Here is a 14,373-nt window from a genome sequence, read left to right as displayed (position 1 = left end):
ACATCGAGGAAGTCCGTACTTCCCTTCGGATCGATGTATCGGACCATGTATACACTCGATGTATGGCCGAACTCCGCTCCCTGCGTGAAGGGAGGTTCGATAGAGTGACGCAGTCCTTAGAGAATCTCCGAGCACTGATCGACGAGTTACACTCGCGGATAGTGCTCGTCGAAGACTCCCGTTTCGCCTCGCCCGGACCGTCCGGGCAAGGTCGCCCTGAGAGGCCGACCTCGGTGAGACGACCCGAAGACCAAACCTCTCCGTCCGCAGAGCAATTGGGTGCGTTCGCGCACCTCTCTGCTGAGCTCGACGCCACTCGTCGGCGTGCTCGTGACATGGAACGTACCATGGCCGAAAGGCTACCCGGTGCCCCCTCGAGAGGGCCCGGTGGTACCGTACCTCCGAGCGCCGCCGCCCCCGAAGGTTGGCGTCCGACTGGTGCCGTTACCAGTCGGACTGCAGAAGGAAGCCGTCCTCCGATAGACGCGAACTTCGCGTCTGAGACCCAAGCCTTGCCGCCTATCGCCGGAAGTAGGCGGCAAGTGGACCGCGTATCGTACGCGGACGAACCGGACCGTGGAGGAGCCGCCCGCGGATCCGGAGAACCGATGTTCTCCGTGGATCCCCGCTGGGGCGGCTACCCGCCGGCGAGTTACGCCGAGTATCCAGGTCCGGTAGTCGTCCGTACGCTACCGGTTACCTCCTTCCGCACGCTGGGTCCCGCTGAACCCGGGCTCGAGCCGGTACATACGATGATCCAAGAGTTCAGCGCCGTTGCTGACTATCGTATGTACCGCTTGGATAACACCTCGAGGCTCGTTACCTCGGGTGACGCGGGACGGATCGCGAAGTACGTCCAACGCTGTCGTGGGATCCGTCCCACGATGCGCAGCTTCGACGGTACCGACCCGATCCAGCTGCTGCCGTTTTTGAAGGATATCCGAATCACCTTCAACTCGCAACACCTGACCGAAGGTGTTGCGGTACGAGTCCTCGCTCACTTCCTCGAGCGCGACGCGGAGCGCCTGTAGACGAGTTATACGATGCGTGGCCTCCGCGCCGGCCAGCTCCATGACGACGTGAGCTGGCCGGGGCTCGTGAATCAATTCTTAAAACGCTACCTCACGGACGACGTGTTAGGTGAAGCGTACGACGCTGTCGCTACGGCGCGACAGCAATCGCATGAGACGGAAAGCACGTTTGCTGACCGACTCGAGACTGCCGCGTTCCGATGCACGGCAGTCTTCTCCGAACAGGCCCTCGCGCACTACTTCGTGTGGGGACTGGCACCGGCAACCCGTGCCGCAGTATCCGAGACGGTGCAAAGGCTGCCAGGCAGTCAGAAAACCGATCTTTCGACCATCCGCCGTTTCGCCATGGCGGAAGGTACAACGTACCGCGCCCGGCGCGGTTTACCTCTGCCGGATTCGAAACCGGCAGGGAGGGCTGGCAGGACTACGAAGTCCGCCGCGACAAGTTCGCCCGCCTCGACCCTCCATATCGGGGAGGATGAGTGCCAGGCCGACCCTGTCCTCATTACGCAAGGAGCAGGGCCCGTGGGGGCACGAACCCCCTCACCGATGTCGACCGGAACGACATCGAGTTACGCGACCGCATTCGCGGCCACTCCGAGAGTGGCAAGGGGCACGGACCCCCGCGTCGCCGAGCTCGATATCTCGAGTCGAGATAGGGGAAGCGCCTCACCTCGCGTGCCCCTCCTCACCGATGAGGAGGCGCGGCACGCGGCGACCTTCGCCTCAACGGACGGCAGCGCGTACGTGTGCTGGCTATGCCGTACGTACGGGCATGCCATGTACGCGTGCCCGTTCCTGTCGCCGGAACAACGAATGTTCACGGCGTATAGGAACTACCGCTACCAGATGGAGACGCGCCCCGGTGCGCGTAATCTCCTCCGGCAGGCGGCGGGCGAGGGCCATTCCCCGCGTCAAGGTTTCCCGAACCGATCGGGTGGGGGCGCACGCTTCGCCCCCCGTGGAGGCGGGTACCGTCGTAACGAAGTCGATCGTCGGGATCGACCCGCCTTCCGGCAGGCGGACACAAGGTACCCGCGCCAAGGAGAGAGATGGGACCGAGACCGTTCTCGGTTACCCCAACAGGTGCAAAATGCGATAATGTACCTGCAAGACTGGGTAGAGGATCCGTACCCTCTACCCACAGAGGGTCACGAAGGCGAGCCGACTCGCTTCGTCCCCCATATCCTGCGATGACCGGACGCCGCAGGTCAAGGCCCGGAAGTACCCGAATACTTCGCCACGGCCGCCGAGCCGCAGTGGGGGAATCGTCCCAACCCACGCGGCCGGGTACCGGAAGAAGACCTGGCTGTCGATAGCCAGGAGGTTAGCTCCGATAGCACGGGTAGTTCGAAAAAAGGGTAAAGACGGTTACGTACACGCGGTCGCGTGAGCCGTCTTTTCCCCACGAACTAGACCCGACCCCGCGTGCTCGCCGAGGACACGGGGGGTATTGTCCGATAATACATCCCCCGCTACCGGAGGCGAGCACGGGAGCTCCTGTAATGCCGATACAGGAGGGAGCGCACGTCGAGGCCTCCGAAGGCCCGACGTTAGGAGAACAAGACACGGGGACAGCCGACGTCCCGGTGAGGCGTAACGAAGGCGACGGGGGCAACGACGACCGAAAAGATTCGGTCGACCCCCTGACTTCCGCGAGCCCAAGGTCGCCGGAGAAGGGTTCGTGTCGTACGGACTCGAGTAATCCGAGGGGCGTCACTGATCCGCGGACGCCCCAAGAAAGGGGGAGAAGGAAACACAAGCGGGGCCAGCACCGAAATCGAAGGCCCGGGCGGAACGACCTCACCGATAAGGTCGCCCTGAAGGTTGTCGACGGCGTCATTTGCCTTATGTAGTCGAAGATCTACAACGTCCTCGTCTCGATAGCCACAGAGGGAAATGCATTTAAACCCTGCACGATCGCCGTTGATACGTGCTCGGGGTATAATCTGGTGAGGAAGGCCGACCTTCCCCCCGATTGGACGCGTTACGTCGTGCACGACGCACCTCTGCCACGATTGGCAGGCGCAAATAGCAACCCCCTCAAGCTTTCGGCCGTCGTCCGCCTGGCTGTGCGGTTGAGGAACACGGTGTTCCGAATTCCGTTCGTAGTCGCAGACCAGCTCGCCGTGCCGGTCCTCCTCGGCACGACCCTCATCGATACGCACGTGCGATGTATCGACATCGAGGCTCAACGGATGGAGCTGCGCCAAGGCGGCTCTGTTGCCATCGTCGACGGAAAAGGGGAGCCGACTCCCCGTACCAGGCGTAGCGGACGCCAGACGAGACGGCCCAATGTACGAGAGGAGGCCCCGCAGGCGATCCGAATCGCCCGCTGGGTTACCATCCCCGCGAGGTCGCAAGCCCGAGTGCGCGTCACCACTGCGGGGAGGGGCCTCGTATTCATGGAGCCGAAGCCGTCACTTCAACACCGACATGGAGTGAGGCTGACGAACGGCGTCGTCGAGGTACTGCCGAATCAGACCTTCGACGTCCTCGTCGCGAACTTTTCGCGACGGGAAAGGCGGCTTCCGAAGCACACCGTCGTAGGGTATGCGACGCGCAACCCCCTCGCGATCCTGACGCCCGAACGTCGTGTCGCCGAGGGGGTCGCACACGCGCTACACCTGACCGACTTGACCGATCAAGTCGGGAAGGCAAGAGCTGGACGACCAAGCTCCGATGAGCTAGAGAGCGTTAGGAGGGAACAGGTGGGTACGGACGATCGGCCACCTAGAGACCAACCGACGGCGGGAGGCACCGTAAACATCCACAAAAAGGATCCCAAAAATCCACCGATGGATTGGGAAAAAGAGGTGGACTTGTCATACATCGACGATGACAAGCTCCGTGGCCACGTCCTCGAGATGCTCCGTAAGCATTCGAGTCTGTGGAGCGGTGCGCTCGGAACGATCCGAGCCACTGAACACCGCATCCCTCTCGAACCGGGAACGAAACCGATTCGTTCTATGCCCTATCGGAAGGGGCCCGCCATGCGCGAGATGGTTGTCAAGGAGGTCAAACAAATGCTGAACGCAGGGGTTATCGAACCCGCCAGCACCGAGTGGGCGTCCCCCGTGGCGCTCGTCCCGAAGAAAGACGGCTCTCTTCGGTTCTGCGTGGACTACCGGCGTCTAAACGCGAAAACGGCAGCGGATTCGTATCCGCTGCCCCGGATGGACGACTACATCGACTCGGTAGGAGATGCAGCCGTCTTTACGACGTTGGACTGCAATTCCGGTTATTAGCAGATCCCCGTCGCTCCGGAGGACCGGGATAAGACCACGTTTACGACGCACATGGGCACGTTTCGCCACCTGCGCATTCCGTTCGGACTAGAAGGGGCACCGGCCACCTTCCAAGGTGCATTGGATATTATCCTTTCCGGAGTCCGCTGGCAATTATGCCTCGTCTATCTCGATGACGTCATAGTGTTCTCGCGTACGGACGCGGAACACGCGAAGCATCTCGACACTGTCTTGAGCTTGTTGGGGAGTGCCGGCATCTCCCTCAAGCTCAAGAAGTGTAGCTTCTTTCAACCGAAGGTACACTACCTGGGGCACGTCATCTCCCCAGGTAAGTTGAGCGTGGCCGATACGGCGGCCGACGCCTTCCGAACGTTCACGTTCCCGAGGACGCTGACGCAGGTGCGCTCGTTCCTCGGAGCGTGTAACGTATATCGCCGCTTCGTTAAGGGCTTCTCGAAAATAGCCCGTCCATTGACGGATATGACGCGCAAGGATTCCGATCCTGACTTCTATAATCCTACCGAGGATCAACTCCAGGCGTTCGAGAACCTTAAGGAGTGCATGATCGCTCCGCCGATCCTCGCGTTGCCTCGGCATGGACGACCGTACATAATCGACACCGACGCGAGCGCCTACCAACTAGGCTGCACACTGCTCCAAGAGCACGACCAGCCAAACGATTGGCACCCCGTTGGGTATTGGTCTTACTCGCTGAACGACAGCGAACGAAACTACAGCGCTACCGAGCGCGAATGCTTCGCCGTAGTGTGGGCCGTCCGCACACTACGGCCGTACGTTGAAGGCACGAAGTTCACAGTCCGAACGGATCACGACGCCTTGAGGTTGCTCATGTCCCTCACCGAGAGTTCTGGAAGACTCACCCGGTGGCAGCTACGTCTGGCTGAATACGACTTCACCATTCAGTACCGCCTCGGGCGCGTGCACCAGGTACCGGACGCCCTGTCACGCCTCGTGTCGCCGAGAGTCGTCGACGACCCTCGCCCCAGCGTCGAGGTGGATGACGACATTCCCACCTTCGACGCGGGCACTACCGTTCGAGACGTATCGAACGAGCTCGCGGGCCACGTTTGCATCGCGAGCTGCGACCACGAGGTCGAGCACATCTTCGCGACGACACGGAACCAAGCCAGCTCACGAAGAAGGTCGCGCGCCCGAGCGCGCGACGAGCCGAGGGGCGACGACGAAGCCCCCGCTCTCCAAGGACCCAATTCGTTCTGGGAGGAGAATGACGAGTTCGACGCCACCGACATCGAGCGCACCGCAGACCACGAGGCTGGCGCGCCCGACTCTTCGGTCGCCCCTCTGCAGGACGACCTTCCGGCTCCTCTTACGATAGAGGAGATTGCCGAAGAGCAACGCGTGGATGACTTCTGCCAAACCGTTTTGGCACGACAGTCAGAGTCCCGGGACTCCGCGTTCTTCGAGGACCACCAGGGGGTGCTCAAACGGAGACACCCCTTCGACCCTGCTATCGTGCAGGTGGTGGTACCTCGGACGCTCCGCGCTAGGCTCCTTCGCCTGTGCCACAACCCGGTCATCGCAGGGCACCCGGGCCAGAATCGTATGTACTACGCGCTCCGTCGCGAGTACTACTGGCCCCATCTGGCCGCAGATGTTGCCGCCACGGTGCGAGGTTGTCGAACCTGCGCGATGAACAGGGTCAAGCTGAGGAAACATCTCAACCGATTGAGATTGTTTCCAGCTACGAGGCCGCTCGAGAGTCTGGCCATCGACATCTTGGGGCCGCTCCCCAAGACGAAGTCAGGAAAACGGTTCCTGCTCGTGATTACGGACCGCTTTAGCAAGCTGACGCAAGTCGTGGCGCTCCGCACGATAACCGCATACACCGTCGCAGTTGCGTTCTGCGAATCGTGGGTGTTTAAGTACGGCGTCCCGCGCACGTTGCTGTCGGATAACGGACCGCAGTTTAATGCCAAGTTTTTCCACAGCACGTGCCGTGTTCTGGCGATAACTAATATGTACACATCGGCGTACCATCCCCAGACGAACGGGCAAGTCGAGCGATACAACCGAAAGATCGCTGCGATGCTACGCAACTACGTAGGCGAGCATCAAGATGACTGGGACATGTACGTGGGGCCGCTTACGTATGCGTATAACTCCCACGTACACCGCACCACCAACACGACGCCGTTCGAGCTCGTGCTCAGCAGACCACCGCCGGAGTTCTCGCTTCGACGAGCCGACGGTGAGGTTCCCCCTGCCAACAGGGGGAACCAACGTGCCGAATTCCTCAAGACCTTGGATTCGACAATCCAGAGGGCCTACGGGAGCCTGCGACGGACGCAGGCTCGCTACAAGCGCGACTTCGATAAGCGCATACGATGGATCAATTCGCGACTCCATCCGGGAGAGTACGTATACCTCAACCCCACCGACGGGGGGAAGACTTCGAACAAGCTCGCGTCCCCCGCAGTCGGACCCTACCGCGTCCTCGCGAACGACCACCGAACCATCACGATCGATCGTGATGGGGTCACTGAGCGGGTCTCCGCAGATCGTTGCGTATACGCGCCACCGCCGACGGACGCACTACGGGCGAGCACAACAACCCCAGCTGACCTCGCCGACAAGGTCAGAGAGGGGACACAGTACGCTGTCGAGCGACTACTGAAGCACCGGGATATGGAAGACGGAACTATCGAGTTCCTCATCAAGTGGGCGGATTTCGACACGCCTACCTGGACTGCACGGACTCACGTCCCGGAGGAGTTGGTGTCTCGTTACGCCCAACGCCTCCGGAGACGCACCGGCATGGACCTCAACTCAAACGTGAACGCGGACGTTCACACTTGAGGAGGGGGCCCCCAACCGCTCCTTTTGGGATAAAGGTAACCGACCGCGGTTGGACAAAATTCCAATAAAGGGGCAAGGACACCGGTCTTCCAACCTCCCCCGACGGGGAGGGAGTCACACGACTCCAGGAGCAACACCGGACGAAGATCCTCGAAAGGAGCACGCAAACGCGAAGAAGTCGCGTGACAGCAAGCAGTATGGGCTGCCCTATGACAATCCCAGCGGAAGCGGCAACTAACGGAGAAGAACAACGGACCCTCCCAGCCGACAATACGGACCAGAACCGCGGTAGCCCACAGGGGTATTAACACGACAGCATGAGTCAGGGGGTCCCGAATCCCCTCGCCGCTACAGGGGCGCAGCAGCGATCTGCATGAACTCTCGAATCGCCAATTGTTAAACGCCAACTCACGGGGTAGGGCGTGGGATTTCACGCGCTCTGTAGCGTGCCATGCCCACCGAAAGGTTCGCCTCGATAACCTGGCGCAGGTGCGTGAGTACGCGAACGTACGGGGCGCCTAAAATAAGGCACGAGGAGCAATGGAGGCGTACCCATGCTCAAGGTACGGACCAAGTGAGGACAAGGTGAACAAGCCCGACGCGCAATTAATACGTCGGCGCAGAACTCGTGCCACAACTGTCGACCCGCCTCACCGTCAGCCTGCGGTACGCACTGTAAATTCGGTACAGGCCGTTCTGGCAAACCGCCGCCACCGACGGCAGAAGGTTAAAAACAGATGAAATTAAGGGTGAATGGGAAATTACACAGCCACGCGCGGGTGGCACGTGCGGGAAGCGCCACCGAGCCACATGTAATCGATGACAGGGCAGCGATACGTGCGTCGCGCCCGACACTTGGCAATAACCACCCCACGGGCGGGGACTAATTTTTTGGCAAAAATACATTTTCGCGGGAAAATTAATTTTTGCAATTTTTTGCTGATCTAATCAAGGTCAAGGCGCTTTTGCGCAAATGCAGTCCTGGACAGCACGCGCGTGCGCATGTCGCGCTGTAGAGCTTGCGCTCTACAGTAGCTACTGGACAAAAACGCGCACGTGCGCGCTGCATACACGACGCGCTGAACTCCCCCGTGCCCTTTGCCTGCCTTCACCGTGGCCCCGCGTCTGCGCTCCCTCCTTCCGCCCTCGCGATGCTGCCCCGCCGCGCGCGCTGACACCGCGCTGCCCTACGAGCCCTCGCCGCCGACGGCGAGGGGGCCAAAGAGAATTGCATTCGTCGCGCGCCGCGCCCTCGCCATCGGTGGCGAGGGCCGCGAAGGATAAGGACTGCGCCGCGCATTCGTCGCGCGCCGCGCCCTCGCCATCGGTGGCGAGGGCCGCGAAGGATAAGGACCGCGCCGCGCATTCGTCGCGCGCCGTGCCCTCGACCGGTTCGAGGGCAAGGGCCGCTTAGCGTTGTTTTAGACCCGGACCGTCCGGGTCTCCTTGCACCCGCCCTCCGCTGCCAGCGTGCCGCGCTCGGCGCAGCCGCAAGCGGGAAACACCAGGGCTCGCGCGAGCCACGCAAGGGGGAGGCTCATCACTGGAACCGCGCAACGCGGGTTAGGGACAAGAACAGAAGATGCGAAGAGTCTTTACGGAAAGCACAGGACGAGTCGTCTCGGAACGGGGAACTGTACCCCCTCAACGAGTGCCATCGGGGCCCCGGTCCGAAGGCATCGGCGGGCAGTACCCGGGATAACACGGAACATCGGAGTTCCGCGGCGGATCCCCCGCAGCCTCCTCGAGAGGGGGCATAGTGGGCGGCTGGTATGAACCACCTTCTCGAACAGGGGCCGCGTGCGCCCCGGAACCGTACAACGTCAGGGGAACAACCGTCGGGACGGCAGAAGGATCGGGCCTGCTGGAGGGCTGCGAGACGACCTCACGAATCGCGCGCGCCCGAGCGGCGCGCAAGGTGTCCCGCTCCTGACGGTACCGATCCCGGTCCGATACAGCGCGTTCGTACGCGCTAGTCTGGTGACGAGCGGTGTCCCGCGCGGAGTCAATCTCGCCTTGCAAACGGTGCAGCGAGAGGGAGGGCGAGTCGCGCTCCCCGCTGAGGCGGCGAGCCTCAGTACTCTGCGCGAGGAACCAGCTCGCCATGGTCGACTGGAGACTACTCACCGTCCAGGCCTGGTTCCTGGCGTGTCCCAAGGCCTGCGCGAGCCCGGGCACCGAAGCAACGTCCTCCCTCGTAAGGGAAAGGTCCAGAGCCGCCATCCCAGGGGCCAGGGCAACGGAGCGGTCGTCCAGCGGAGGCATAGGGGGAATCGCCTCCGACGCGACGGGTAACACCGTTCGCTCGTCGGGCCCACGGGGCGAGGTGGAGCGAAACAAGTCGGACCCCGCCATGGCCGGATGAGGCGGTACGGCGTCTAGATCTCGATACCGCTTGCGGCGGTTCCGCCGCGACCCGAAGCCGACGCCACCACGCCTCCCCCTCGACCCGGCCGAGTCGGGAGTCGCTGCCGAGCGAGACGCGAACGCGTCCACCCTCGAGTCGTACAGGAGGAACGGGCTTCGGGTGCCCGTCGTGAAGTCAGGCCAGTGGTGATGATGACGCTCGCTCACCTCGCCGGCTCGGGTCATCAGGAACACGACGCTATCGAGCGTCCAGGAGACCTGGGGAGGGCCGCGCTCGAGCGGGTGTGGTGGGACGGTCGGTAAATCGGGCCCTAGACGCGCCAGAAACGTCACAGTCTTGTCCGGCTGAAGGAAAACGCGACCATGTACGCACACCTCTGCCATGAAGGCGCTCCCGAGGGACCAAGCCCATTCTTTTTCGCAGCTGTCGAGTAGAGGAACGCGGGCGGGGTGACTCGGGTCGACCGCAGCGTACCCAAAGTGCTTCAGCACGTAGGGAAGAAGGGGGTGTATCTCTAAGGAAGGAAAGGTGTCACGAACCACGCGCGGAAGCGAGGGAAAGTCCCCCGGGGAAATGCCTTGCTCGAACGCGGCAGACGCAAAGACGCGACCGTCTTCCTCCGAGAACCGCTTGTAGGCGGACCAGTCTCGATGGGCCACGGCGATGCCATGGAGCCGCATCAGTGTTGCGGCAGACATCTGAAGAGCGACCCGGGGCTTGGTGTACGCGTACGGACGCGGATACACGTAAAGTCCCGGGATCTCCGCGAGGATAAAACGGGGCGGACAGTCCGAGTCGAACCCCGACAGGTAAGCTGCCATACGATCGACGTACATTACCTCCTCCATACCGAAAGCAAACGTGCGATCTCCTCGTATCCCGTCGGGGATTTGGTAAGCCACGCCGTCCCCTTCAGCAAGGAGACGGCTAAGGGCCAGCGCGGATTGATCAGCAAGGCCGGCCTCGCTGATGTTACGGATGCGGGACAAGTCAGGGCGTAAGGATGGGCTCGCCAAGATCTCGCCCACCGTCACGCCCACACGAGCGTGGCGCGCCCACGGATACCTGAGGTCACTGAGCGGCAGCGGAGAGGACCGCAAAAGAGGAACGCCGAACCAGCGCGTCGTGCTGGGAACATCACCCTCTGTCACCCTTAGGCTTGGCCCGTGAAGGGGAGAAACCACGGCTCCAAAAGGGACCCCAACGATGGGGTCAGCCGCCCCCTCAGCCACGGTGGGACGAGGGGCTTGCGACTCGCCCCCATGCGGTGCGTCGACAACGCGTGTAGGGGCGTCAGTCAATTCCACGGACAGCGTGGACTCCGTCGACGGGCGGGTCCTCTGAAAGGGGGATGTCGGCGCTGGCGTAGCGGCGCACGCGTCAGGAGGAGGCGCGTTCGACAACGGAAGCGACGATGCCTCCGTAGTGGCGACTCGAACCGCCGCGGCAACGGCCGGCGGCGGCGGTGACGGCAGTTTCGGAACCGATGGCGGTGGCATGCCGAGATAGTGTCAGCCGGACCCAAATCTCGAGATTGTGCGAGAACGCCGAGAGCCCGCTCGATGGCAGGGCAAGACAGGATCCCACGGTCCACGAAGAAACGACACGGGGACACGCGATGACGGAGAGGAGAGACTGCCAACGGAAGGAATGTGAACGGAAAGGGGAAGCCACGACACTTAGATCGAAGGGGGAAGCACGAGCCGCCCTACAAGCACATGTGAACGCGGACGTTCACACTTGTGGGGGGGGCCGTGTAGCATACCCCCCCCCGGGGGCTTTATTTTAGATTAGATCAACTCCGAATCGGATCGGGTACTGTAGGGCTCGATGCTCTACAGTACCACCACGTGTACCCCCAAGTACAGGGGCGCACGTGTACACGTGTACGCGCGGGACCGAAGAGCGCACACACACGTGTACTGTCAGCCCCGATGGCTGACAGTATTACAGTGTCGACCGACCGCTACAGTACGTCGCTACAGTACATCGGTACTGTACTATTATGATATGTTATTATGTACATTAAATATGGAGCGGACCGGCGGCGGGAAAAGGCGACAAGGACGGACTTGTCGACGACCGACCGCCGGGGGCCGACTCCCCGATTATTCTAACCGCGCGCCTTAGCCTTCGCGCGCGTTAGACGACACCGAGTGCGGGTACAGGACGCGCGACGCACGCCCACGAGCCGGATCCACCTCCGCCCGTCGGTACTGGATCGTTACCCAGTACCGCACCGGGGCGTCGAGGCGTCGATCCGCCCGCGCGTGCGCGCGTCCTCCCCCGATCCCGCTCTAGCACGCTACCCGGGCCCGTGCTCCGGTTCCGTAGTGGGTGTCCGTCTTCCCTTGTCTTCTCCCTCTCGAGGGTCTCCGCAAGAACTGAGTATACACCCCTCTCCGTTGGGGGTGTTTATACTACACGCACAACGTTGTCGTTCGGAGACATCGCAAGCGAGGCAGATTCGCGCGGGATACGTCTGCATCACAAAAAGGACGCCGAAAACACGATCTGTTAAGTCAGAACGACGGCGCGGAGCAACCGGTGCCGCCCGCGGTACGGAAAACGAAAGGAAGCTCGCACGGCTTACCTTATGCAGAAGAACAACGGAGTGTGGTCGAATCGCACTGAGAAATGGAGAACGAGGCGTGGGACGACAAACTGAAACGAGACGGACCGATCGTCTACCCCTTCGCTGCGCGCGGTCGCACCAGATGCTGCGCTGTCAACATATTCGAACTCCGACGGCGAGATGCACGCTTGGCAAAATTGGTGGCCAAACGAGGACACACGTGTCCGCAGCTGATTTGTCCTGCTTAATTTTTGCGCAAGTTTTGAAGTGGGACACATGAGTCCTTAGCGCACGCGCCGTGCGTGATTTTTCCGAAAATATTTTTTGCAAAATTTGAGCGGGACGCTCAAGGCGAGGAGGGGGCCATGTGGTATATCGCCAAGTGTCCACTAGTGTACATACTGTACTCGAACACCCAATGGTGTATGATAAGGACCGCATTGGTTAATTCCCAATTCGAAAGGTAATTACCTTATCGCCAGGTAAGGTGGGCAGCGCAATTCGCGTCCGTGTACGTACTGTACTCGAATCATACCGTCTAATGTATGATACAAGCGTACCTCGCTGGCGCCCAAGTGCAGGACCGTTACTGCCCGACGTGTAGTCGTACCGTTACAGTCTGGCACTGTAAGAACGGGGACTACTGTAGTAGATATAATAAAGTATGGAAGGGGAAGGACTCGAGTCGGGGATCGATCAACGCAGTGGCATCATCTCGAGGGCCGACCTCTTTGTCCCTTGGTTTTGTGCCTAAGTCTTTCGCCTGACTACGTTTTCGTCTTCCCTTTTTGTACATCGAGTACAACGAAAAGTACTCCACCGCAGGGGTAACGCACGACGAGCGCTCCGCATAGCGCCCGGATTCGTCCTCCGTGACGGCGCCGCCTCCGCACGGCGTCGAGTTACCACGTCGAGGACGTCGATCTGCCTTTCGTGGCATCGTTGTGTCGAACCCACACCGTTCTACCAAAACCTCTACCAACCAGCTACCGAACTCCCTTCTGTCTTGTTTTGTGGTTCTTACTACACGTGTGCACGGCACTCGTCGCGTCTCGCACGCCTCGAACTACAGTACGACGTGTTGCAGCTCCCGCTACCCGAAGCCAGTCGAGCGCGGCACGTTCTACTACAGAAAGAATGAGGAAAACCATTACCAAAACGTTTATGGAAAGTTTGGGGCGAGAGTATCAACGTCCGTTCAAGTTTTGGAAGGATGTGGTCATAGACATAACTGGGCGTACAGTGACAAGTACTACCTGTAAGGATTCCTTGTTGCTTCGTCCACTGTTTGCAGTGGCCCACCAATGGCATTTAATCAGATAAAACTACGCGATAACATGGCATACCGGACGAGCTGGGTCATGGACGCAACAACTGTTGGATATCGCTACTACATACCGTAGTAGGCTTACGCAAACCTGATTCTGCAGATTTCTGCAAACAATTCTGCAAAAACCCTTACACTGAAATTGCATATACAGAATTCTGCAATCAAGTCGTGACAAAAATTGCCGAAATGTGAGTTTTTAGTGAAGAGAATTTCAGTATGGTTGTGAGAAATGATAGGGGCAGGTGTCGTACAATTGGCGGGAGTTTTTTCGGATGCATGCATGATACAAGGCTACGAAGATGTCTCGCAGCCACCAACAAGCCCACAGAAGCACACAAAGATGTCAGAGGTGCTTCTTTCTGAAACACAAGACCCAGCCCGCACTGAAGGTGGAAGGAATTCACGCTTCACGGCACAACAAGATCTCGCTATGGTGCGTGAGGTCGCTGCCATGCGAGCTCATTTGGCGGAATATGGGGAAACGAAGAAAAGGTTTTCCACTGTAGCCGAAAGAGTATGTGAAAACGTACATTTCCGAGGCATGGATAGTATCGGTTGGAAGACAGTTCAGGACTAGTACAACAGGCTTCAGGACCAGTATGATAAAAATAACTCAGACAATCAGAGATTGTCCGGAGTCCGTGGAGGAGAGATGGGGGAGTTGGCTGACCTCCTGATGAACTTGAGAGATGCTCGGGATGACTGGGATTCGCGAAAAAAAAGCCATGAAGTTGGCCGAAAAAAAGAAGGAAGAAGACAAGGAACGCATGGGCCGTGCCCTGATGGCGTCTGCCGAGAAGCGGAAGTCCACCAAAGACTCAGGGACAGAAGATGAAATCTGCAATGATGGTACTGGCGCCATAGTATTCGACAAAATAGAGAGCGAAGCGTACGGTGGTAGCACGAATGGAAGTGCTGTCGTGCACTACAGCCACGTGTGGCGGCTGTAGGCAGAGCGACGCGCGTTCGGACGCGTAAGGAAA

This window comes from Chondrus crispus, genomic scaffold, assembly GCF_000350225.1.
Source record: "Chondrus crispus Stackhouse genomic scaffold, scaffold_101, whole genome shotgun sequence".
NCBI classification, from domain to species: domain Eukaryota; phylum Rhodophyta; class Florideophyceae; order Gigartinales; family Gigartinaceae; genus Chondrus; species Chondrus crispus.
The sequence above is the reverse complement of the archived record's forward strand: the minus strand, read 5'-3'. Positions refer to the sequence as shown.